Source organism: Thalassophryne amazonica, chromosome 9, assembly GCF_902500255.1.
Source record: "Thalassophryne amazonica chromosome 9, fThaAma1.1, whole genome shotgun sequence".
NCBI lineage: Eukaryota > Metazoa > Chordata > Actinopteri > Batrachoidiformes > Batrachoididae > Thalassophryne > Thalassophryne amazonica.
The window spans coordinates 97134681-97160678 of NC_047111.1; the positions used below are offsets into that span (position 1 = coordinate 97134681).

The following is a 25998-nucleotide window of genomic DNA, read 5'->3' on the forward strand; positions in this document are numbered from 1 at the left end:
ATGGTCTGTGAAAACCGTGAAGGGCAACGATGCCCCCTCCAGCAGGTGTCTCCACTCTTCAAGAGCCTCCTTCACCGCAAGAAGTTCCCGATTGCCGACGTCATAGTTCCGTTCAGCTGGGGTCAACCTGCGGGAATAAAAGGCACAAGGATGGAGGACTTTATCAGCCTCCACGCTCTGGGACAGCACGGCTCCTATCCCTGAGTCAGAGGCGTCCACTTCTACTATGTACTGGCGATCAGGATCAGGCTGCACCAGAACTGGTGCAGTCGAGAACCGGCGTTTCAACTCCTGGAACGCGGCTTCGCACCGATCCGACCAGGCGAAGGGGACCTTGGTGGAGGTCAGGGCAGTCAGGGGGCTAACTACCTGACTGTAACCTTTAATGAACCTCCTGTAGAAATTTGCAAAGCCTAGGAACTGCTGTAGTTTCCTGCGGCTTATCGGTTGGGGCCAATCTCTCACCGCCGCAACCTTAGCCGGATCAGGGGCGACGGAGTTGGAGGAGATGATGAACCCCAGGAAGGACAAAGAAGTGCGGTGGAACTCGCACTTCTCGCCCTTCACAAACAGCCGGTTCTCCAACAACCGCTGTAGGACCTGACGTACATGTTGGACATGGGTCTCAGGGTCCGGGGAAAAGATGAGTATATCGTCCAGATACACGAAGACGAACCGATGCAGGAAGTCCCGCAAGACGTCATTTACCAAAGCTTGGAACGTCGCGGGGGCGTTAGTGAGCCCGAACGGCATGACCAGGTACTCAAAATGACCTAACGGGGTGTTGAATGCCGTCTTCCATTCGTCTCCCTTCAGGACCCGAACCAGGTGGTACGCGTTTCTAAGATCCAATTTTGTGAAAATTTGGGCTCCATGCAGGGGCGTGAACACTGAATCCAACAGAGGTAATGGGTATCGGTTGCGAACCGTGATCTCGTTCAGCCCTCTGTAATCAATGCATGGACGGAGTCCGCCGTCTTTCTTGCCCACAAAAAAGAAACCAGCACCCATCGGGGAGGTGGAGTTCCGGATCAGCCCGGCAGCTAAGGAGTCCCGGATGTAGGTCTCCATTGATTCGCGTTCCGGACGTGAGAGGTTGTACAACCTACTGGACGGGTACTCAGCGCCCGGGACCAAATCGATGGCACAATCATACGGTCGGTGCGGGGGAAGAGTGAGTGCCAGATCTTTGCTGAAAACGTCAGCAAGATCGTGGTACTCCTTTGGCACCGCCGATAGATTGGGGGGAACTTTGACCTCCTCATTAGCCGTAGTGCCGGGAGGAACCGAGGATCCTAAGCACTCCCGGTGGCAGGTTTCGCTCCACTGCGTCACAACCCCAGACGGCCAATCAATCCGGGGATTGTGCTTCACCATCCATGGAAAGCCCAAAATCACTCGGGAGGTAGAAGGTGTTACATGGAACACTATCTCCTCCCTGTGATTCCCAGACACAACCAAAGTCACTGGTTGTGTCTGATGTGTGATTGATGGAAGCAGGGTGCCATCTAGTGCTCGCACCTGCAATGGTGCCGGCAGAGCCACCAGAGGGAGCCCTACTTCCTTTACCCATCTGCTGTCCAGCAGATTCCCTTCAGACCCTGTGTCTATCAGTGCTGGGGCATGAAGGGTTAAATCCCCACAAAGGATTGTTACTGGGATTCGTGCAGATTTGCGGGGTTTTCCCGCGTGCGTGTTATGACCCACCCTTAGCCCAGTTTCTAAGGACGGGCATTGTAGTTTGACCGTTTTAGGGCAGTCCTTCTGCATGTGCTCGCAAGAGCCGCAGACAAAGCACTCCCCGCGGGCCAGCCTCCTTTGTCTGATTTTTGATCTTAATTTGGCCCTGCTCGTGTCCCTAGCCTCCTCAGCAGGGGGAGCCGTAGCCACACGGAGCTCTCTGGCAGTGAAGCGTGGGGACGACGTCACCTTGTCGGAACCGGAAGGGGGAGGGACGGCTCGTGCCCGGTCACGCCCCCCGGCCTGCTCCCGACGATGCTCATTTAAACGGTTGTCTAAACGTATAACCAAATCGATCAGCCCGTCAAATTCCCGCGGTTCCTCCTTGGCCAGTAGGTGCTCCTTAAGGACCGGGGACAGTCCATTTACAAAGGCGGCGCGGAGCGCAATGTTATTCCAGCCGGACCTCGCTGCCGCGATGCGGAAGTCGACTGCATACTCGGCTGCGCTACGGCGCCCCTGTCTCATCGACAGCAGCACGTTCGAAGCGGTCTCGCCTCTGTTGGGATGATCAAACACTTGTTTGAATTCCCGTACGAACCCAGAATAAGACGTTAGGAGCCGGGAATTCTGCTCCCAAAGCGCCGTAGCCCATGCGCGTGCCTTTCCTCGAAGCAAATTAATAACATAAGCCACCCGGCTAGCGTCTGATGCGTACATGACGGGGCGCTGTGAAAAGACGAGCGAACACTGCATGAGGAAGTCCGCGCACGTCTCGACACAGCCCCCGTACCGTTCCGGAGGGCTTATGTATGCTTCAGGGGACGGTGGGGGGGTTCGTTGAACGACCAGTGGAACGTCTAATACGGGCCCAGGACCAGCCAGAGGAGTGGCTGCAGCAGCGCCCTGATCGCGCGCTTCCACCCTGGCGGTGAGAGCCTCCACCCTCCGATTAAGGAGGACACTCTGCTCGGTCACAAATACTAACCGGGCCCTGAAGGCGGTTAAGATCTGCTGCAGCTCACTCAACCCGCCTCCCGCTGACGCCTGCGCTCCTGGCTCTTCCATTGGCCATTCAAGCTGGAGTTGACGCCCCTCGGAGTCCATGACGATGGCCGAGAAATCCTGTTGGGAAGGTGTCGTAGCACGGACCCACAACAGGGGGCGCAAATGAACGGACAATAAGTAAGCCAAAAGGTAACAATTTAATGTTGTGATATTACACAACGAAACGTGTCTTAATGTTCACAGTCAATAAACACCAGGTGACGTGTGGGCAGGCTCGAAGATAGAAGACGCCCGACGAGAGAGAAGCCGCGTCCCACACGGCCTCCACCACCAACGGCCTGAAGAACACCGGAGCCGCCAAGTCCCGAGTCCCCAGGTGGCCTCTGTCTTCGGCTGTCGACCCTGGTACTGCTGGCAGAAAACAGAAAGATGATGTGTGAGTGTGAGTCCGCACACTCAGTAATTAACAGTCCAGACACCGTTAGGAGGGAGCACCTCCACCTCCAAATCACACACACTCGTGCAGCTCCTGATCAACCACTTATCTGGGACGGGGTGCGAGGTGAAGCCGTCACTGTCACACCAAACGCCAATCCTCCAGACAAGGAAAGCACCAGGAAAACGGCTGCAACAGAAGTTCAGATTACTATTCAACGTATAAGTCAGCAGAGAAAATTACCTTAGTACTGGTAGTCGATTTCTCGGCGGGGAGGTGGAGTTGCAGTCTGGCTTATATGGTGGTGTAGATGAGTGACAGCTGGAGTAATGAGTGACAGCTGTCACCTCCTCTGGGTCTGGCGCCCTCTCGTGCTTGGAGCCCGCACTCCAAGCAGGGCGCCCTCTGGTGGTAGTGGGCCAGCAGTACCTCCTCTTCAGCGGCCCACACAACAGTATGTTTGTATCTCCTGTTCTTTTCAACCCAATGTAGATGTCAAAGAAATGCTTATTTTGTAAAACTCAAAATAAATGATCAAGCAGTCAATATGTATGTATATGTATGTGTATATGTGTGTGTATATATGTATATGCATATATGTAGTATGTATGTGTATATATGTATACGTGTGTGTGTATATGTATGTATATGTGTGCGTGTATATATATGTGTATATGTGTAGGGGTATGTATGTGTAGGTATAAATGTATGTATGTGTATATATATGTAGTGTATATTTATTTATGTGTTAGTGGGTATGTACGAGGTCTGTCCGTAAAGTATCGTACCTTTTTATTTTTTTCAAAAACTATACGGATTTCATTTATATGTTTTTACGTCAGACATGCTTGAACCCTCGTGCGCATGCGTGAGTTTTTCCACGCCTGTCGGTGACGTCATTCGCCTGTGAGCACGCCTTGTGGAAGGAGTGGTCCCGCCCCCTCGTCGGATTTTCATTGTCTGGAAATGGCGGAATGAAAAGGACTTTTTTTCCATCAGGATTTTTTCAGAAGCTGTTAGCGACTGGCACCTGGAAACCATTCAAAAAATTTATCTGGCTTTCAGTGAAAATTTTACGGGCTTCACAGAGAATAAGGACTTTAACTACAGGCTTAAGGACCCCTTTAAAGGACGGTCGGTGCGCCGCGCTGCGAGCTGCGACGATGCGGCACAAACCACTGGATCATTTCTAAGCTGATGGCTCTGTGGATACAAGACCGTCGTGTGCTCTTTCTCTGGTTATCACAAGACCTGGACATCAGCCATTTTCCGGCAGATTTCACTTTTAACAAGAGATTTTGTCATGGAAAGCCGCGCGGAGGCTTCGCGCGTCACGACCGATTCGCTGATGAAGCGAGACAAAGGAACACCTCCATTTCGGAGTGTTAGAGGACAAGTTGGGACATGTCCAGCTCTCCACAAGTTCTTTTATACTCACTCACTGGTAAGCACTAAAAGCCGAGATAGACATGTCCAAACTTGTCCTCTAACACGCTGAAACGGAGGTGTTCCTTTGTCTCGCTTCATCAGCGACGGTCTCGTATCCACAGAGCCATCAGCTGAGAAATGATCCAGTGGTTTGTGCCGCATCGTCGCAGCTCGCAGCGCGGCGCACCTTTAAAGGGGTCCTTAAGCCTGTAGTTAAAGTCCTTATTCTCTGTGAAGCCTGTAAAATTTTCACTGAAGGCCAGATAAATTTTTCGAATGGTTTCCAGGTGCCAGTCTCTAACAGCTTCTGAAAATTTCTGATGGAAAAAAAGTCCTTTTCATTCCGCCATTTCCAGACAATGAAAATCCGACGAGGGGGCGGGACCACTCCTTCCACAAGGCGTGCTCACAGGCGAATGACGTCACCGACAGGTGTGGAAAAACTCACGCATGCGCACAAGGGTTCAAGCATGTCTGACGTAAAAACATATGAATGAAATCCATATAGTTTTTGAAAAAAATAAAAAGGTACGATACTTTACGGACAGACCTCGTATAAAGGTATATATGTGAGTGTGTATATGTGTGTGTATAAGTGTATATATGTATATAATGTCTGTGTATGTATGTACGTATACAGGTATATATGCACGGCCCAAGCAGAGGGTCACCCCCTAGAGCCTGGTCTGCTTGAGGTTTCTTCCTAAGAGTGAGTTTTTCCTCACCACAGTTGCCTAGTGCTTGCTCTGGGGGTCGGCAGGGTTAATATGGAGTGACTTAGGCCAGGTTTGTTGTGATTTGGCGCTTTATACATAACATACTTATACATGAATTGAAATGTAATTGAATATTGAAGTGTATGTCTGTGATGATATGTAGTGTGTTGTGAATTTGTGTATATGTTGTTATGACTGTTATAATTGTTGGACTCATACTAGCAGGGGTGGGCGTTGATAAGCTTTGCTTCTGCCCACACCCTTTCGGACTCACAGGCTTGTTTATATAACATTCATATTATTGGTATGTTTCTGTTCTTTCGGATTTGTGTGTGTGCCGAATAAATCCATTCATTCATTCATTATCTATATTATAACAGCCAATTGGCCTCTGTCCATGAACGTGCGTGTGTGCGTGTATGGTTTGGATCACGCAGAAACCAGGCAGAGGTGACATTTGCTGTTTGGTATGCTTATGTATTTTGGGTCAAGGATGAACGGTGCAAAAACAGAAAGTTGACAGGACAAATATTTTTTGAGAAATTAGCGATTATAGTTAACCAGTAAACAATGGATGTTGTGTTTCAATGCACCATGGGAGTTCAGGATTTTGGGGGTTTAAATGTTATTGTGGTTCATGTCAGTTTAACAGCGTTATTAGTGTGATTGATTTAGGTGTTTTTGTAGCTGAATTGGTTTTGTCAGTTTAGTTGTGTCATGTTGCTGTTACCATGAGTAAAATGTGTATTGCATTCGATGTCTTCCGCCATAGTCTGTGTCCAAAAATTGAAGCAGCTGCTTGCAGCAGAATGCAGAAAAGACAAGAGCCTGTCAGTGCGTGCGTGCGTGTGTGCGTGCGCATGTGTGCATATGTACATGCACAAAATAAATAATTTTGTTAAATAATGGCCATGAATCATCACTGATTGTGGAAACTTCACCCTGGACTCTTGCTCCACATTCTGGGACCTTAATTTTCAAATGAAATGCAAAATTTTCATTCATCTGAAAAGAGGTATTTGGACCACCAAACAGCTGTACGATCTTTTTTTTCTGCTTAGATCAGTTAAGATGGTGGTGACACTGTCTGTGGTTCAGGAGTGGTTTGACACTCAGAATGCAGCACTGTGTGGTGTTTGACAAAATTCGGAAGGCTGCAATCCATCCTTTGGTTGTGCATCTTTTACGAATCTTTCAGTCAACTTTTCATGAATACACTTTGATACAGCATTCTGTGAACAGCCAGCCCTTTCAGCAAGGACCTTCTGTGGCTTAAGCCCCCGTCACACATCGCAAGAATGTGCAGGAACCAGCCCGACACGGCAAATATTGCCATTATCAGATGCAGTTGGGAGGAAAAGAGGCATGGTCAGTAGTGTCAGAACGCATCCAGATTACCTCATCCACACATGCAGGATAGCATCCAAAGTGCATGTAGACAACAGGTAGATGACACAGGGGTTGAAATTATCACTCAGCTGTCCCATCCATCAGACGCAGCCTTTCCAGGGAACTTTAATTTCTTTTTTGTGTGTGTGTTTTGGCTCACTTCAGCAGTACAGTGCAACTCTGGACACCATGATGGTTGAATTATCACATGGGATTTATTTTTGCCGTGGTTGATTCCAGCACACAGCAGCCGGGTGAGAGGATTTTAACCACAGGCTGTGGTCCCGGCTCCACGTCCACACTGCGCTCCTACACCACTGTTGGAGGTGAGATTAATGTTGTCATGGCCTGGCACAACAGTTCCATGTCATATGTCCTACAGAGTTAGAAGGTGATCATATATTACACTGGTCAGATCCATTCAACTCTGAGCCTGACGTGCAATGACACGTTACTGCGCACCACAGAGAGGCACAGCTGCCCGTGTTATATACAGATATGATGGAGCCAATAATTCACATTATTTACGTCGCCCATGGGAAAGAATGGACAAATATCTGTACTGTAAGGTCTATTGTAGATATGACAGCCAGTTCAGATTTGCGGCGGTGTGCTCACAGTAGTGCACGGTACTTTGGGTTTGATAGCCGCTGTTCACATTCAATGTACATGATAATAATTGTTAATGATTATCATGATGAAGTGTGCCACATACATTTAAACAGTTCCTTTGCACACGTGGGACATGCAGGTCATATGGGCAGGCTTTGCTGTGCCACATCCATCTCGAGGTTCCCTTGTATGCACTAAAATCATTTCGGATCCTGTTTTACCGCCATCAGAATATGTAAACTGCAGTCAGATGGTCCTGAAATTGCACATGGACTCCTGTTGGATAGGTGTCCCATCTGGATGACGCCCGGAGGGTTTTGAACATGTGCATCACACTCGGGGCTGCCGGCCAATTTTGACCAACTGTGTGGACTCTCGCAGATGGCTTTCAGAATGTTTTCTGTTGTGTGGGCCGCCAGAAGAGGAGGTACTGCTGGCCCACCACCAGAGGGCGCCCTGCCTGAAGTGCGGGCTTCAGGCACGAGGGGGCGCTGCCGCCTTACAGGAACAGCCGAGGTGACAGCTGTCACTCATCAACTATGACAGCTGTCACCGATCATCTGCACTTCACCCCGGATAAAAGCAGGATGACACCTCCACCACGTCGCCGAGATATCGTACTTCTTGGAGGTAACTTTCTCTGCCTGCGTATTGTACTAATTGATTTCAAGAGCTACTTTGTTGCAGCTGTCTACCCAGAGGACCGGCGTGGGCCGCGACTGTTTCGTTCTACGTCCCACCAGATAAGTGGTACTCAGACGCTGCACGAGTGTGTGTTAGAGCTGGAGGTGGAATTCCCACCGTTGTTGTTACGGGGTGTACACACACCCACACTTGACTGTCTTTGCTCTTCGCCAGCAGTACCAGATCCGACATGCTGAGACGGTGGCCACCTGGGGAATTTGGGACCTGGCAGCTCCAGTATTCCTCGGGTTCGGTGGCGGTGGAAATCGTGTGGTTCCGGTTCATCTCCAGACGGACGTCTCCTATCGTCGAGCCTGCCCACACGACACCTTTATCCATTGACTTGTATTTATTCTATAATCTGCTGTGTGTGGTTGTGACATTCACAACAGTAAAGTGTTCAAATTTAACTCCCTCTATTGTCCGTTCATTTGCGCACCCTGTTGTGGGTCCGTGTCACTACACTTTCCCAACAGGATATCTCGGCCAGCGTCATGGACTCCGAGGGGTGTCACCCAGCAATTGAACGACCAATGGGAGAGCAGGGTGCACAGGCGTCTGCAGGAGGCGTGATTAGTGAGTTGCAGCACATCCTCACTGCCTTTACGGCTCGGTTGGATCAGATGACCGAGCAAAACATCCTCCTGAACCGCAGGGTGGAGGCTCTCTCCGCACAGGTGGCAGCGAGCGCTCAGGGCGCTGCTGCAGCTCCTCCTCCTGCCCCCTTTGTGACTGCTAAGACAATAATGTTACTAATGTTGAAAAAGCATCTTTAAAGGAATTTTTAAGAAGACATTACTGTTATATGTAATATACATGTATTCGCAATCTATGTATAATTTACCAGCACATGAGCAAAAACATCTTTGACAATTTTATATCGCCCAAGTGCCTTTCACAGTGCGCGTGCTGTGCAATCATCTTGCCATATCCTCTTATGTATTTTGCAAAAGTGGACACAGTAACAACGCGTCTGAACTTGCAGAGGGGGTGGAGATTTCTATATCACTCTCTGGCTTTTTGGGCATCAACACTGACATTCACCATCATGGATTTATGTCAGGAAAAGGTGAAACAGTCTGTAAGTCATAACCACAAGATTATGAGCAAAAAGCAGAAGAATGAACGCACTTTTTCTGGACGTAGGTTTTTTATGTTGGGTATTTCTGAATGTCTGAGGGTTCTGAATGCATTAACATAGAAAGTGTGAGGAAAAACACACTTTCCAGCTTCACAGTAAAATATTCACAAACCTCAGTGAAACAGAGGAATGTTCTCTAATGAGAGAATGTCTATACTATTATTCTGGGGTGAGAAAGGGGTTATTGTAGATAAGCTGCCTGTTCCGAAGACAGAAAAGCAGGCACATCCATGCATTAATGGCTCCAAGTATGGCTGATTCATCCAAACTGGCTCTCTGGAGAAGAGTCAGATTCCCTGAACAGCCATCACGATAGTGTGATGACATCATCATCATCATCATCACCACGGCTCATGTTTCCAAAGAAGATGTCTTATAATGGCATCTAACACCTAAAACTATAGCTGTATTTATTGCATGCAGTATATTACAATTCTACATGTGTAGTCTTATAGATAGATAGATAGATAGATAGATAGATAGATAGATAGATAGATAGATAGATAGATAGATAGATAGATAGAGTAGTGTTCAGAATAATAGTAGTGCTATGTGACTAAAAAGATTAATCCAGGTTTTGAGTATATTTCTTATTGTTACATGGGAAACAAGGTACCAGTAGATTCAGTAGATTCTCACAAATTCAACAAGACCAAGCATTCATGATACGCACACTCTTAAGGCTATGAAATTGGGCTATTAGTAAAAAAAAAAAAGTAGAAAAGGGGGTGTTCACAATAATAGTAGTGTGGCATTCAGTCAGTGAGTTCATCAATTTTGTGGAACAAACAGGTGTGAATCAGGTGTCCCCTATTTAAGGATGAAGCCAGCACCTGTTGAACACGCTTTTCTCTTTGAAAGCATGAGGAAAATGGGATGTTCAAGACACTGTTCAGAAGAACAGCGTAGTTTGATTAAAAAGTTGATTGGAGAGGGGAAAACTTATATGCAGATGCAAAAAATTATAGGCTGTTCATCTACAATGATCTCCAATGATTTAAAATGGACAAAAAACACATAGATGCGTGGAAGAAAACAGAAAACAACCATCAAAATGGATAGAAGAATAAGCAGAATGGCAAAGGCTCACCCACTGATCAGCTCCAGGATGATCAAAGACAGTCTGGAGTTACCTGTAAGTGCTGTGACAGTTAGAAGATGCCTGTGTGAAGCTAATTTATTTGCAAGAATCCCCCGCAAAGTCCCTCTGTTAAATAAAAGACATGTGCAGAAGAGGTTACAATTTGCCAAAGAACACATCAACTGGCCTAAAGAGAAATGGAGGAATATTTTGTGGACTGATGAGAGTAAAATTGTTCTTTTTGGGTCCAAGGGCCGCAGACAGTTTGTGAGACGACCCCCAAACTCTGAATTCAAGCCACAGTTCACAGTGACGACAGTGAAGCATGGTGGAGTAAGCATCATGATGTGGGCAAGTTTCTCCTACTATGGTGTTGGGCCTATATATCATATACCAGGTATCATGGATCAGTTTGGATATGTCAAAATACTTGAAGAGGTCATGTTGCCTTATGCTGAAGAGGACATGCCCTTGAAATGGGTGTTTCAACAAGACAATGACCCCAAGCACACTAGTAAATGAGCAAAATCTTGGTTCCAAACCAACAAAATTAATGCCTTGCAGATGTGAAGAAATCATGAAAAACTGTGGTTATACAACTAAATACTAGTTTAGTGATTCACAGGATTGCTAAAAAAAAAAAAAAAAAAGCGACTCAGCCACATGGGGTGTGCAGCCAGTACATTCTGAGTGCCGGTCCCAAGCCCGGATAAATGAGGAGGGTTGCGTCAGGAAGGGCATCCGGCGTAAAACAAGCCAACCCAACCTTGCAGACTCAGAATCGAATTCCCATACCGGATCGGTCGCGGCCCGGGTTAACAACGTCCTATTGTGCTATTGCCCAACAGGGTGCCGGTGGAAACTAGGCTACTGCTGGGCGAAGACGACGAAGAAGAGGAGGAAAATGTTGCCACGAACAGTGGGAGAAGAAGAAAACTAGAAGGGTGGAAATGAGAGTGGGGACTTTGAATGTTGATATGGTAATGTATGGTATGTATGACTGGTAAAGGGAGAGAGCTGGCTGATATGATGGAGAGGAGAAAGGTAGACATATTGTGTGTGCAAGAGACCAAGTGGAAGGGAAGTAAGAGCAGGAGCATCGGCGGTGGGTACAAGTTGTACCATGGTGAGGACAGGAAGAGAAATGGTGTTGGGGTCATTTTAAAGGAAGAGTATGTTAAAAGTGTGTTGGAGGTTAAGCGAGTGTCTGACAGGGTGATGAGTGTGAAGTTGGAAATTGAAGGGGTGATGATAAATATCATCAGTGCATATGCCCCACAGGTAGGTTGTGAGATGAAGGAGAAAGAAGATTTCTGGAGTGTGTTAGATGAGGTGGTGGAGAGTGTGCCCAAGCATGAAAGAGTGGTGATAGGAGCAGACTTCAATGGGCATGTTGGTGAAGGGAACAGAGGTGATGAGGAAGTAATGGGTAGATATGGTATCAAGGATAGGAATGGGGAAGGACAGATGGTAGTTGATTTTGCAAAAAGGATGGAAATGGCTGTGGTGAATACCTACTTTAAGAAAATGGAGGAGCACAGGGTAACATATAAGAGTGGAGGAAGGTGCACACAGGTGGACTACATTCTTTATAGGAGATGCAAGCTAAAAGAAATCACACACTGTAAGGTGGTAGCAGGAGAGAGTGTCACTAGACAGCATAGGATGGTTGTTTGTAGGATGACTTTAGAGGTAAAGAAGAAGAAGAGAGTGAGAGCTCAACAAAGGATCAGATGGTGGAAGCTGAAGGAGGAAGACTGTTGTGTGAAATTTAGCGAGCAGGTGAGAGAAGCACTAGTTGGAGGGGAAGCAATTTTGGACAACTGGAAAAGTACTGCAGATGTGGTGAGGGAGACAGCTAGGGCAGTACTGGGTATGACATCTGGACAGTGGAAGGAAGACAAGGAGACTTGGTGGTGGAATGAAGAGGTCCAGGAAAGCATAAGGAGAAAGAGGTTGGCGAAAAAGTTTTGGGATAGTCGGAGAGATGAAGAAAGTAGACAGGAGTACAAGGAGATGCGGTCTTCTGCTGGGACTGGTTGGGGCTGAGGGAGAGAACCAGGAAAAAGACATGCTGTGGAGGGGAGCAGAGATCGATCACTAATGATTAAATGCAGAGTGGTGCATACAGAGCAAAAAGAGAACAAAACAGTGCATCATGGGAACCCCCCAGCAGTCTACGTCTATAGCAGCATAACTAAGGGATGGTTCAGGGTCACCTGATCCAGCCCTAACTATAAGCTTTAGCAAAAAGGAAAGTTTTAAGCCTAATCTTAAAAGTAGAGAGGGTGTCTGTCTCCCTGATCTGAATTGGGAGCTGGTTCCACAGGAGAGGAGCCTGAAAGCTGAAGGCTCTGCCTCCCATTCTACTCTTACAAACCCTAGGAACTACAAGTAAGCCTGCAGTCTGAGAGCGAAGCGCTCTATTGGGGTGATATGGTACTACAAGGTCCCTAAGATAAGATTGGACCTGATTATTCAAAACCTTATAAGTAAGAAGAAGAATTTTAAATTCTATTCTAGAATTAACAGGAAGCCAATGAAGATCGTCCATGGAGATTATTTTACTTATTAACTACACAGATGTATAATAAAACAAATGGTGACTGGTTTGTAAACACAATTATGACAGAGTTTTTTTGGGGGGAAGAGCGAGGAGCAGCCCCACAGCAAGCAGCGGAGTTTCTTTTTTTTTTTTTTACTTGCGCGCGCGAGCGAATCGTCTGTGGAGAATATTTTATTAATTAACTACACAGATGTATAATAAAGCAAATGGTGACTGGTTTCTGGTGACTGGAGTTTTTTGGGGGAAGAGCAAGGAGCAGCCCGGACCTGGCGCCATGAGGGGGCGTGTGTGGGCGACGCCCCCTCACGTCATCAACCTCACCCCCTCGGATGTGAGAGTTATCAAAAATAAAAATAAAAAAGAAAGAAAAAGAAATACTGGAAAATATAGCGCCTAGCAGTTTCGCTGATTTTTTTAGTCCAATTTTGCATGCTTTTTTTTTTTTTAACAGCGCATTGTGCTCTGCGTCCTCATCAAGCAGGCCAGTGTTCTGTCGAGATGACCGCGAAGGGAGAGCACGCGCATTGTGTTCTGCATGTCTGTTTATAAGAATCTTCATAAGAAAAACGAGCGCCAACAACTACCCATAACTGTGTTCTTCACTCGGAAAAAGACACCTGCAGTGAGGTGTGAGTGGAAAAAGGCGCGACAGTGGCGCGGCACCAGGATGAAGAGGTGCGATCAGAGGAACTGTGAAATACTGGCCAGTCACTATTAATAATTTCTTATGTGTCCAACCTCGTATGTTGATCGTTAAAATTAAATTCGCTAGTTCTAAAAGCCATCATAATTATTTATAGGAAAACGTTCTATTTTTATTTCTCAAACAAATGGTTGGGCCTGAAAACAGGTTGGTCTTATTTTTCTACTAAGGTTTGAACTTTGAGAGTGTTTACACACGAGAGAAAAGTGAGAAAATGTTCATGCCTGCTTGAGAAAAGTGTATAGTGTGAGGGGTTTTACAGCCTTAAAACGTCTATAATAATTGTAAAAAATAACGCTGACTACTTCACGGATTTTGCCTATTGCGGGCTATTTTTAGAACGTAACTCCCGCGATAAACGAGAGACCACTGTATATCTATATGAAAGGTTTATCTTTGACCCGTTTTATCATTGACCCAATTGCGTTGTGTTTGCGCTTGTGATGGAGGGCTGTATGTGGAGTTAATCTACTGTCTCGTCGTTTCTCAGATCAGTTGTTGGTTTGGTTTTGTGGTATGCAGGAGATCACTTGACCGAGGGTTTATACATTCAAATAATAATTTAAAAATACTGTCATCACTCTTTACTCTTACTCAGTCAGTCTCTTACAACGGTGTAGCCTAAATACACAAGCTTTCTAGGAGTGCACCCAATTCATTACGCACACTCAGAGGCAGGCACTTTTTTTGTGGGGGGGGGGGGGCGACCCCGCCCCCTGTGATAAACTCATCGCCCCCTTAATATTTTTTTTCTGGCGCCGGGCCTGGAGCAGCCCCACAGCAAGCAGCGGAGTTTCTTTTTTTCTTTTACGTGCGCGCGCGAGCGAATTGTCTGTGGAGAATATTTTATTAACTACACAGATGTATAATAAAGCAAATGATGACTGGTTTCTAAACACAATTATGACAGAGTTTTTTTGGGGGGAAGAGCTAGCTGCAGCCCCGCAGCAAGCAGCGGAGTTTCTTTTTTTTTTAAATTGTTTACATGTACATGCGTGAACGGGACAGGAGGTCTTCAAACTGGGTACCACAGAGGCAGAAGGACCGCTGAAAGCGGGCGTCATCCAGACGGAGCTCCTGCAGCAAATAATGATACTCCCTGTATTGGGAGTTTTCCACAACAACTCGCTCCATGTGATCAAGGTCCGTCATGTTAACTTGACTGACAACCATAGCCGGCGAGCGGAATGGTAGCTTCTCCTATTTGATGATGCACCGGGGCGAATTTTCGCAGCAAAAGCAGAGCGACACACCGGGCGAAGGAGGCGCATCCGTCGCCACGAGACCCCCGTGAATTTGTAGCGTCTGATCGCACCCAGAGTGAACACGGCAGAACATCTAAGGGGGTCTTTACACAGCCTTTTCCCTGGGGTCCTGTCTTCTGTGGTAGTAAGCCCCCGCCCCACCCCGACCTTCTAGGCACCTGGTGCTGAATGTCTGTTCTTGTACTGACATAATCAGAGCTTCTGTGCTGTTCTTCAGCCCAGCTTTTGGTAATTAGTAGGATTTCTTGATGTCAGCTATGAATAGATGGATGGATGGATGGATGTACATATAGGAGTAACTTATCTTTACTGCAGCTGTTGATCCTATTACAGACCTTCTGAGAATGAAGAACTGCAAAGAGGTTAGAGGAAATGAGCTGCTCTTTCATGTGTGCCAATAATGTGACACAGTTACACATTAATATGCACACACTTCTTCTTCTTTCAGCTGCTCCCCTTAGGGGTCACCATACCAGGTCAACAGTTTTCCTCCTACCCTGTCCTCTGCATCTTCCTCTGTCACAACAACCCCCTGCATATCCTCCCTATGCACATCCACAAACCTCCTCTTTGGCCTCCCCCTTCTCTGCTTTGTGGCTCCATCCTCAACATCCTTCTCCCTATATACCCTGGGTCCCTCCTCTGCTCATGGCCAAACCATCTCATTGTCACCTCTGACTTTGTCTCCAAACTGTCCTACGTGTGCTGTCCGTCTGATATGTTCATTCCTAATCCTGTCCGTCCTTGTAACTCCCAAAGAAAACTGCAGTATCTTCAGCTCTGCCACCTCCAGCCATTTTTGTTAGTGCCACTGTCTCACAGTGTCTATCTCATTGGGTGTGACTGTTGGAGAGGAGTTGGAGATGGAAATTGCGACCAAACACGAGAATGAGCAACAAATTCGTAGTTGGTATCTCACTTAAGTGGTACAAAGGACACATTGGACATAAAGTGCTCAGCTGGCATTATCATGATATTATCCTGCTATTATTTATATGTGACTAGACGCTGTGGACGTTCCCCTAACTGTATCTAGTAGTAATAGCTCTATCTCTGTTGGGAAGGTGTCGTAGCACGGACCCACAACAGGGGGCGCAAATGAACGGACAATGAATAAGCCAAAAAGGTAACAATTTAATGTTGCGATAATACACAACGAAACGTACTGTAATCTGCACAGTCAATTTAACACCAGGGGACGTGTGGGCAGGCTCGAAGATAGAAGACCCCCGACGAGAGAGAAGCCGCGTCCCACACGGCTTCCACCACCAACGGTCTGAAGAACACCGGAGCCGCCAAGTCCCGAGTCCCCAGGTGGCCTCTGTCTTTGGCTGTCGACCCTGGTACTGCTGGCAGAAAGCAGAAATATGATGAGTGAGTGTGAGTCCGCACACTCAGTAAATCCACAGTTAACGAGGGAGGAAGCACCTCCACCTCCAAGCACACACTCGTGCAGCTCCTGTTTGAGCACTTATCTGGGTGGGAGGTGTTGCGAAGCCGTCGCTGAACACCTCAAACGCCACCTCCACAGACGAGTCTCACCGACAGGAAAACGGCTGCAAAGAAGAGTTTAGACAGATATACAGTCTTAAGTTCACAGAGAAATTACCTTGGTAATGGTAGTCGATTTCTCGGCGGGGAGGTGGAGTTGCAGTCCGGCTTTTATGGTGGTGATGATGAACGAGTGACAGCTGGTGTAGAGGATGAGTGACAGCTGTCACTTCTTCTGGGTCTAGCGCCCTCTCGTGCTTGGAGCCCGCACTCCAAGCAGGGCGCCCTCTGGTGGTGGTGGGCCAGCAGTACCTCCTCTTCAGCGGCCCACACAACAGGACCCCCCCCTCAACGGGCGCCTCCTGGCGCCCGACCAGGCTTGTCCAGGTGTCGTGCGTAGAACTCGGCCAGGAGGGCCGGGTCCAGGATGAAGCTCCTCTTCACCCAGGAGCGTTCTTCAGGTCCATACCCCTCCCAGTCCACCAGGTATTGGAACCCCCGGCCCTTACGATGGACGTCCAGGAGTCTGCGGACCGTCCAAGCAGGCTCCCCGTTGATGAGCCGGGCAGGAGGCGGCGTAGGTCCAGGTGCACAGAGGGGCGAGGTGCGGTATGGCTTGATGCGAGACATGTGGAATACAGGGTGGATCCGCAGTGAAGCCGGGAGTCGGAGCTTCACTGCGGCCGGGTTGATGATCTTGAGGATATGAAACGGTCCAATGTACCTGTCCTTTAACTTAGGGGAGTCCACACAAAGGGGGATGTCCTTTGTTGAAAGCCACACCTCCTGCCCGGGCCGGTATGTGGGGGCCGGGGAACGTCGGCGGTCCGCATGGGTCTTAGCCCTCGTCCGGGCCTGTAATAGGGCAGAGCGGGCGGTCCGCCACACCCGGCGGCACCTCCTGAGGTGGGCCTGGACCAAGGGCACACCGACCTCTCCCTCCACCAGTGGGAACAATGGGGGCTGGTACCCTAAACATGCCTCAAAAGGGGAGAGGCCGGTAGCAGACGAAACTTGGCTGTTGTGGGCATACTCGATCCAGGCCAGATGGTGACTCCAGGCCGCCGGATGCGCGGAGGTGACACACCGAAGGGCCTGCTCCAACTCCTGGTTGGCCCGCTCTGCCTGGCTGTTGGTCTGGGGGTGGTACCCGGACGAGAGACTCACGGCGGCCCCCAGCTCCTTGCAGAAACTCTTCCACACCTGTGAAGAGAACTGGGGACCACGATCTGATACGATGTCCGATGGTATCCCATGCAGCCGCATGACGTGGTGGACCAGGAGGTCTGCCGTCTCCTGGGCCGTCGGGAGCTTCGGGAGGGCCACGAAGTGGGCCGCCTTGGAGAACCGGTCCACTATCGTGAGAATCACAGTGTTGCCCTGGGACAGCGGGAGGCCCGTGATGAAATCCAGGCCGATGTGAGACCAGGGGCGATGGGGCACTGGCAGGGGTTGGAGGAGGCCCGTCGTCCTCCGATGGTCTGCCTTGCCCCTGGCGCAGATGGCACAGGCCTGGACGTAGTCCCGGACGTCAGTTTCCAGGGACGCCCACCAGAAGCGCTGCTGGACTACTGCCACGGTCCTACGCACTCCGGGATGACAGGACAGCTTGGACCCGTGACAGAAGTCCAATACGGCAGCTCTTGCCTCTGGTGGGACGTACAGTCGGTTCTTGGGGCCAGTCCCCGGGTCCGGGCTCCTTGTCAGGGCCTCCCGGACGGTCTTCTCCACGTCCCAGGTGAGGGTGGCCACGACAGTGGACTCGGGGATGATGGTCTCGGTGGGTTTCGACAGCCCCGCTTTGGCTTCTTCTTCGTGCACCCGGGACAATGCATCTGGTTTTTGGTTCTTGGTCCCGGGGCGATACGTGATCTGGAAGTCAAAGCGCCCGAAGAACAGAGACCAGCGGGCTTGCCTGGGGTTCAGCCGCTTGGCGGTCTGGATGTACTCCAGGTTCCGATGGTCCGTGAAAACCGTGAAGGGCAACGATGCCCCCTCCAGCAGGTGTCTCCACTCTTCAAGAGCCTCCTTCACCGCAAGAAGTTCCCGATTGCCGACGTCATAGTTCCGTTCAGCGGGGGTCAGCCTCCGGGAATAAAAGGCACAAGGATGGAGAACCTTATCAGCCTCCACGCTCTGGGACAGCACGGCTCCTATCCCTGAGTCAGAGGCGTCCACTTCTACTATGTACTGGCGATCAGGATCAGGCTGCACCAGAACTGGTGCAGTCGAGAACCGGCGTTTCAACTCCTGGAACGCGGCTTCGCACCGATCCGACCAGGCGAAGGGGACCTTGGTGGAGGTCAGGGCAGTCAGGGGGCTAACTACCTGACTGTAACCTTTAATGAACCTCCTGTAGAAATTTGCAAAGCCTAGGAACTGCTGTAGTTTCCTGCGGCTTGTTGGTTGGGGCCAATCTCTCACCGCCGCAACCTTAGCCGGATCAGGGGCGACGGAGTTGGAGGAGATGATGAACCCCAGGAAGGACAAAGAAGTGCGGTGGAACTCGCACTTCTCACCCTTCACAAACAGCCGGTTCTCCAACAACCGCTGTAGGACCTGACGTACATGCTGGACATGGGTCTCAGGGTCCGGGGAAAAGATGAGTATATCGTCCAGTTATACGAAGACGAACCGATGCAGGAAGTCAATCAATCAATCAATTTTTTTATATAGCGCCAAATCACAACAAACAGTTGCCCCAAGGCGCTTTATATTGTAAGGCAAGGCCATACAATAATTATGTAAAACCCCAACGGTCAAAACGACCCCCTGTGAGCAAGCACTTGGCTACAGTGGGAAGGAAAAACTCCCTTTTAACAGGAAGAAACCTCCAGCAGAACCAGGCTCAGGGAGGGGCAGTCTTCTGCTGGGACTGGTTGGGGCTGAGGGAGAGAACCAAGAAAAAGACATGCTGTGGAGGGGAGCAGAGATCGATCACTAATGATTAAATGCAGAGTGGTGCATACAGAGCAAAAAGAGAAAGAAACAGTGCATCATGGGAACCCCCCAGCAGTCTACGTCTATAGCAGCATAACTAAGGGATGGTTCAGGGTCACCTGATCCAGCCCTAACTATAAGCTTTAGCAAAAAGGAAAGTTTTAAGCCTAATCTTAAAAGTAGAGAGGGTGTCTGTCTCCCTGATCTGAATTGGGAGCTGGTTCCACAGGAGAGGAGCCTGAAAGCTGAAGGCTCTGCCTCCCATTCTACTCTTACAAACCCTAGGAACTACAAGTAAGCCTGCAGTCTGAGAGCGAAGCGCTCTATTGGGGTGATATGGTACTACGAGGTCCCTAAGATAAGATGGGACCTGATTATTCAAAACCTTATAAGTAAGAATAAGAATTTTAAATTCTATTCTAGAATTAACAGGAAGCCAATGAAGAGAGGCCAATATGGGTGAGATATGCTCTCTCCTTCTAGTCCCCGTCAGTACTCTAGCTGCAGCATTTTGAATTAACTGAAGGCTTTTTAGGGAACTTTTAGGACAACCTGATAATAATGAATTACAATAGTCTAGCCTAGAGGAAATAAATGCATGAATTAGTTTTTCAGCATCACTCTGAGACAAGACCTTTCTGATTTTAGAGATATTGCGTAAATGCAAAAAAGCAGTCCTACATATTTGTTTAATATGCGCTTTGAATGACATATCCTGATCAAAAATGACTCCAAGATTTCTCACAGTATTACTAGAGGTCAGGGTAATGCCATCCAGAGTAAGGATCTGGTTAGACACCATGTTTCTAAGATTTGTGGGGCCAAGTACAATAACTTCAGTTTTATCTGAGTTTAAAAGCAGGAAATTAGAGGTCATCCATGTCTTTATGTCTGTAAGACAATCCTGCAGTTTAGCTAATTGGTGTGTGTCCTCTGGCTTCATGGATAGATAAAGCTGGGTATCATCTGCGTAACAATGAAAATTTAAGCAATACCGTCTAATAATACTGCCTAAGGGAAGCATGTATAAAGTAAATAAAATTGGTCCTAGCACAGAACCTTGTGGAACTCCATAATTAACTTTAGTCTGTGAAGAAGATTCCCCATTTACATGAACAAATTGTAATCTATTAGACAAATACGATTCAAACCACCGCAGCGCAGTGCCTTTAATACCTATGGCATGCTCTAATCTCTGTAATAAAATTTTATGGTCAACAGTATCAAAAGCAGCACTGAGGTCTAACAGAACAAGCACAGAGATGAGTCCACTGTCCAAGGCCATAAGAAGATCATTTGTAACCTTCACTAATGCTGTTTCTGTACTATGATGAATTCTAAAACCTGACTGAAACTCTTCAAATAGACCATTCCTCTGCAGATGATCAGTTAGCTGTTTTACAACTACCCTTTCAAGAATTTTTGAGAGAAAAGGAAGGTTGGAGATTGGCCTATAATTAGCTAAGATAGCTGGGTCAAGTGATGGCTTTTTAAGTAATGGTTTAATTACTGCCACCTTAAAAGCCTGTGGTACATAGCCAACTAACAAAGATAGATTGATCATATTTAAGATCGAAGCATTAAATAATGGTAGGGCTTCCTTGAGCAGCCTGGTAGGAATGGGGTCTAATAAACATGTTGATGGTTTGGATGAAGTAACTAATGAGAATAACTCAGACAGAACAATCGGAGAGAAAGAGTCTAACCAAATACCGGCATCACTGAAAGCAGCCAAGATAACGATACGTCTTTGGGATGGTTATGAGTAATTTTTTCTCTAATAGTTAAAATTTTGTTAGCAAAGAAAGTCATGAAGTCATTACTAGTTAAAGTTAATGGAATACTCAGCTCAATAGAGCTCTGACTCTTTGTCAGCCTGGCTACAGTGCTGAAAAGAAACCTGGGGTTGTTCTTATTTTCTTCAATTAGTGATGAGTAGAAAGATGTCCTAGCTTTACGGAGGGCTTAAAGTCCCGCAAGACGTCATTTACCAAAGCTTGGAACGTCGCGGGGGCGTTAGTGAGGCCGAACGGCATGACCAGGTACTCAAAATGACCTAACGGGGTGTTGAATGCCGTCTTCCATTCGTCTCCCTTCCGGATCCGAACCAGGTGGTACGCGTTTCTAAGATCCAATTTAGTGAAAATTTGGGCTCCATGCAGGGGCGTGAACACTGAATCCAACAGAGGTAACGGGTATCGGTTGCGAACCGTGATCTCGTTCAGCCCTCTGTAATCAATGCATGGACGGAGTCCGCCGTCTTTTTTACCCACAAAAAAGAAACCAGCACCCATCGGGGAAGTGGAGTTCCGGATCAGCCCGGCAGCTAAGGAGTCCCGGATGTAGGTCTCCATTGATTCGCGTTCCAGACGTGAGAGGTTGTACAACCTACTGGACGGGTACTCAGCGCCCGGGACCAAATCGATGGCACAATCATACGGTCGGTGCGGGGGAAGAGTGAGCGCCAGATCTTTGCTGAAAACGTCAGCAAGATCATGGTACTCCTTTGGCACCGCCGATAGATTGGGGGGGACTTTGACCTCCTCATTAGCCGTAGTGCCGGGAGGGACCGAGGATCCTAAACACTCCCGGTGGCAGGTTTCGCTCCACTGCGTGACAACCCCGGACGGCCAATCTATCCGGGGATTGTGCTTCACCATCCATGGAAAGCCCAAAATCACTCGGGAGGTAGAAGGTGTTACATGGAACACTATCTCCTCCCTGTGATTCCCAGACACAACCAAAGTCACTGGTTGTGTCTGATGCGTGATTAATGGAAGCAGGGTGCCATCTAGTGCTCGCACCCGCAATGATGTCGGCAGAGCCACCAGAGGGAGCCCTACTTCCTTTACCCATCTGCTGTCCAGCAGATTCCCTTCAGACCCCGTGTCTACCAGTGCTGGGGCGTGAAGGGTTAAATCCCCACAAAGGATTGTTACTGGGATTCGTGCAGATTTGCGGGGTTTTCCCGCGTGCGTGTTATGGCCCACCCTTAGCCCAGTTTCTAAGGACGGGCGTTGTAGTTTGACCGTTTGGGGCAGTCCTTCTGCATGTGCTCGCAAGAGCCGCAGACAAAACACTCCCCGCGGGCCAGCCTCCTTTGTCTGATATTTGATCTTAATTTGGCCCTGCTCGTGTCCATAGCCTCCTCAGCAGGGGGAGCTGTAGCCACACGGAGCTCTCTGGCAGTGAAGCGTGGGGACGACGTCACCTTATCGGAACCGGAAGGGGGAGGGACGGCTCGTGCCCGGTCACGCCCCCCGGCCTGCTCCCGACGATGCTCGTTTAAACGGTTGTCTAAGCGTATAACTAAATCGACAAGCCCGTCAAAATCCCGCGGTTCCTCCTTAGCCAGTAGGTGCTCCTTAAGGACCGGGGACAGTCCGTTTACAAAGGCGGCGCGGAGCGCAACGTTATTCCAGCCGGACCTCGCTGCCGCGATGCGGAAGTCGACTGCATACTCGGCTGCGCTGCTGCGCCCCTGTCTCATCGACAGCAGCACGTTCGAAGCGGTCTCGCCTCTGTTGGGATGATCAAACACTTGTTTGAACTCCCGTACAAACCCAGTATAAGACGTTAGGAGCCGTGAATTCTGCTCCCAAAACGCCGTAGCCCATGCGCGTGCCTCTCCTCGAAGCAAATTAATAACATAAGCCACCCGGCTAGCGTCTGATGCGTACATGACAGGGCGCTGTGAAAAGACGAGCGAACACTGCATGAGGAAGTCCGCGCATGTCTCGACACAGCCCCCGTACGGTTCCGGAGGGCTTATGTATGCTTCAGGGGACGGTGGGGGGGTTCGTTGAACGACCAGTGGAACGTCTGATACAGGCCCAGGACCAGCCAGAGGAGTGGCTGCAGCAGCGCCCTGATCGCGCGCTTCCACCCTGGCGGTGAGAGCCTCCACCCTCCGATTAAGGAGGACATTCTGCTCGGTCACTAAATCTAACCGAGCCGTGAAGGCGGTTAAGATCTGCTGCAGCTCACTCAACACGCCTCCTGCTGACGCCTGCGCTCCTGGCTCTTCCATTGGCCGTTCAAGCTCGGGTTGACGCCCCTCGGAATCCATGACGATGGCCGAGAAATCCTGTTGGGAAGGTGTCGTAGCACGGACCCACAACAGGGGGCGCAAATGAACGGACAATGAATAAGCCAAAAAGGTAACAATTTAATGTTGCGATAATACACAACGAAACGTACTGTAATCTGCACAGTCAATTTAACACCAGGTGACGTGTGGGCAGGCTCGAAGATAGAAGACCCCCGACGAGAGAGAAGCCGCGTCCCACACGCTCTTCCACCACCAACGGTCTGAAGAACACCGGAGCCGCCAAGTCCCGAGTCCCCAGGTGGCCTCTGTCTTCGGCTGTTGACCCTGGTACTGCTGGCAGAAAGCAGAAATATGATGAGTGAGTGTGAGTCCGCACACTCAGTAAATCCACAGTTAACGAGGGAGGAAGCACCTCCACCTCCAAGCACACACTCGTGCAGCTCCTGTTTGAGCACTTATCTGGGTGGGAGGTGTTGCGAAGCCGTCGCTGAACACCTCAAACGCCACCTCCACAGACGAGTCTCACCGACAGGAAAACGGCTGCAAAGAAGAGTTTAGACAGATATACAGTCTTAAGTTCACAGAGAAATTACCTTGGTAATGGTAGTCGATTTCTCGGCAGGGAGGTGGAGTTGCAGTCTGGCTTTTATGGTGGTGATGATGAACGAGTGACAGCTGGTGTAGAGGATGAGTGACAGCTGTCACTTCTTCTGGGTCTAGCGCCCTCTCGTGCTTGGAGCCCGCACTCCAAGCAGGGCGCCCTCTGGTGGTGGTGGGCCAGCAGTACCTCCTCTTCAGCGGCCCACACAACAATCTCATTTGTTTCAGAAACATTCATCATCACCCACCCACCCCCCACTTCAAATTCCAAACTCGCACTCACACAAATGTCTGAGGGTGATCCCTGTCAGATATTTGCTCCACCTACCACACACTCTTGATATACTGTTCCTTTAAAATGACCTCAAAACCATTTCTTCTCCCATCCACACCATGGTATTATAACTTGAAACCATCTCCAATGCTCCTTGCCTCACTTCGATTCCACTTTGGTTCTGATATGCACCATATGTCTAATGTTCTCCTCTCCATCATATCAGTCAACTCTCTTGCTTTACCAGTCATACTGCCAACATTCAAAAGCCAGACTCTCTACCATTCTTCCTCTCTTGCTGTCTCTGGACATATTCTTCTTCTTCATCCAGCAGTCACCCAGTTTCCTCCAGCACCCTGTTGGGCAACAGCACCAGTGGTGGTTGGTGGTAAATCCAGGCCTTGACTGATCCTGTATAGAATTTCAATTTGCGACTTGTATAATTTATGTGGCTTTGTTACGCCAGATGCACTTCCTGAGGCAACCCTGCTCATTTATCCAGGCTTGGAACTGGCACTTGGAATGTACTGGATGCACACCCCATGTGGCTGAGTTTTAACACACACTAAATCTAAGTATGCAACATGCACCTAATGTTCTGCTGTCTGAGGAACCTAGAAGCTTGACTGGAGTTCAACATGGATAATTTTGTCTGCAAAAGAACATGGGTGTCAGAATTATTTCAACAGTATTGGGGGGGTGACAGCTTTTGCATAATCCATCAAAACAACAACAACAAAACAAACTACAATTAAAAATGCAATGACAGTTGCCTCTTGTTAACTTGTTAAAATCTATGATGTTCAATGTATTACTAATGAAACATATGCATTACTTTTTGGTTCATTCTCTTGACAAGAATACTGAAGTTCACAGTTCTTCACACACAGTTCTACTGAAGCACTACTATAAAGTAACTTTTTACGTTAGCTTTGATGTGCAGTTAGTATTAAGTGTGTGCTGTAACACAAAAGACAATTCCAAGTGCATATTGTGATGTAACTGAACAACAAATTTTTGTGCCTCCAGTGGGGTTTGAACACCTCAAAAGTAAAGCACTACCAGGTCAGCCAGAGGGGGAAAAAAACTCCAATTTGCCAAGCTGGTAGGAATATATTTCAGTCTGGGCTTCAGCTTGTTACAGTAGCATTAACATAAATACCTGTGAATTTCTCTTTGACTGCAAATATGCATTAATCTGAAAAAGTTATCTAAAATGGTAATGCACCTTCTGCAACTGTTTCATTAGCTTAACTGTTTCCTCTTTTTCAGATGACTCATTGTAGTTTGATGTGGCTTCCCCTACCCTTCAGTTCCCACTTACTACTTGTATACTCCAAATTCTACATGTACAATATAATCCTACTGTTGTAGAGCAGGCAACTCGTTGGATAAAGTGCTGGGCTGTCAATATGTAGCCCTGGGTTCGAATCGCACTTGTGCTACATGTCTGTGTTCTTGAAAAAGACACTTTGGTGCACTCCCAATACTCTCAACTTCACCCTGTCCCTTCATTTTGCACATTTGTGCACAGGGTGGGTGAAGGGAAAGTACCGGTATTGGGATTTAGCCTTGATCTGCATTGTCTCAGTTCACCCAGCTGTAAATGGGTGCCAGCCTTGGCTGGGGAAGTAACCTGCAATGGGCTGTTATCCCATTTAGGGAAAGTCATGGACTCTTGTCTGGTTTCCTCCATGGAAACCAGGGATAAGGTCCGGCTCAATGGGCCTCAGGGTCTATAAAGACTTAGTGTTTGTATTTTTACTCATGTACTACCATTACTGTTAGTAGTAGGTTTTTTTTTTTTTATGATTACAGGTTATTTCAAACCAGTGCTTCATTCTGTTTTACATTCCAACAAGCTTAATCAAACAATCAGGCCCTCCCCCTTGCTGACCCATTTAATGCTTTTTGTCACAGGAAGTTTTACCAA

The 25998-nt window shown here is 48.2% G+C and overlaps 1 protein-coding gene and 1 long non-coding RNA gene across 3 annotated transcripts in view; both read left to right on the forward strand.

The window, feature by feature from the left end:
• Nucleotides 1–25998, forward strand: part of LOC117517688 (vasodilator-stimulated phosphoprotein-like) — an 82991-nt gene that overhangs the window by 4206 nt on the left and 52787 nt on the right. The gene's annotated exons all lie outside the window — the stretch shown is intronic.
• LOC117517690 lies at nt 15216–25414 on the forward strand. Its single transcript, XR_004562797.1, has 3 exons — nt 15216–15342; nt 22071–22074; nt 25379–25414. It is a non-coding gene; the product is annotated as an uncharacterized LOC117517690 (long non-coding RNA).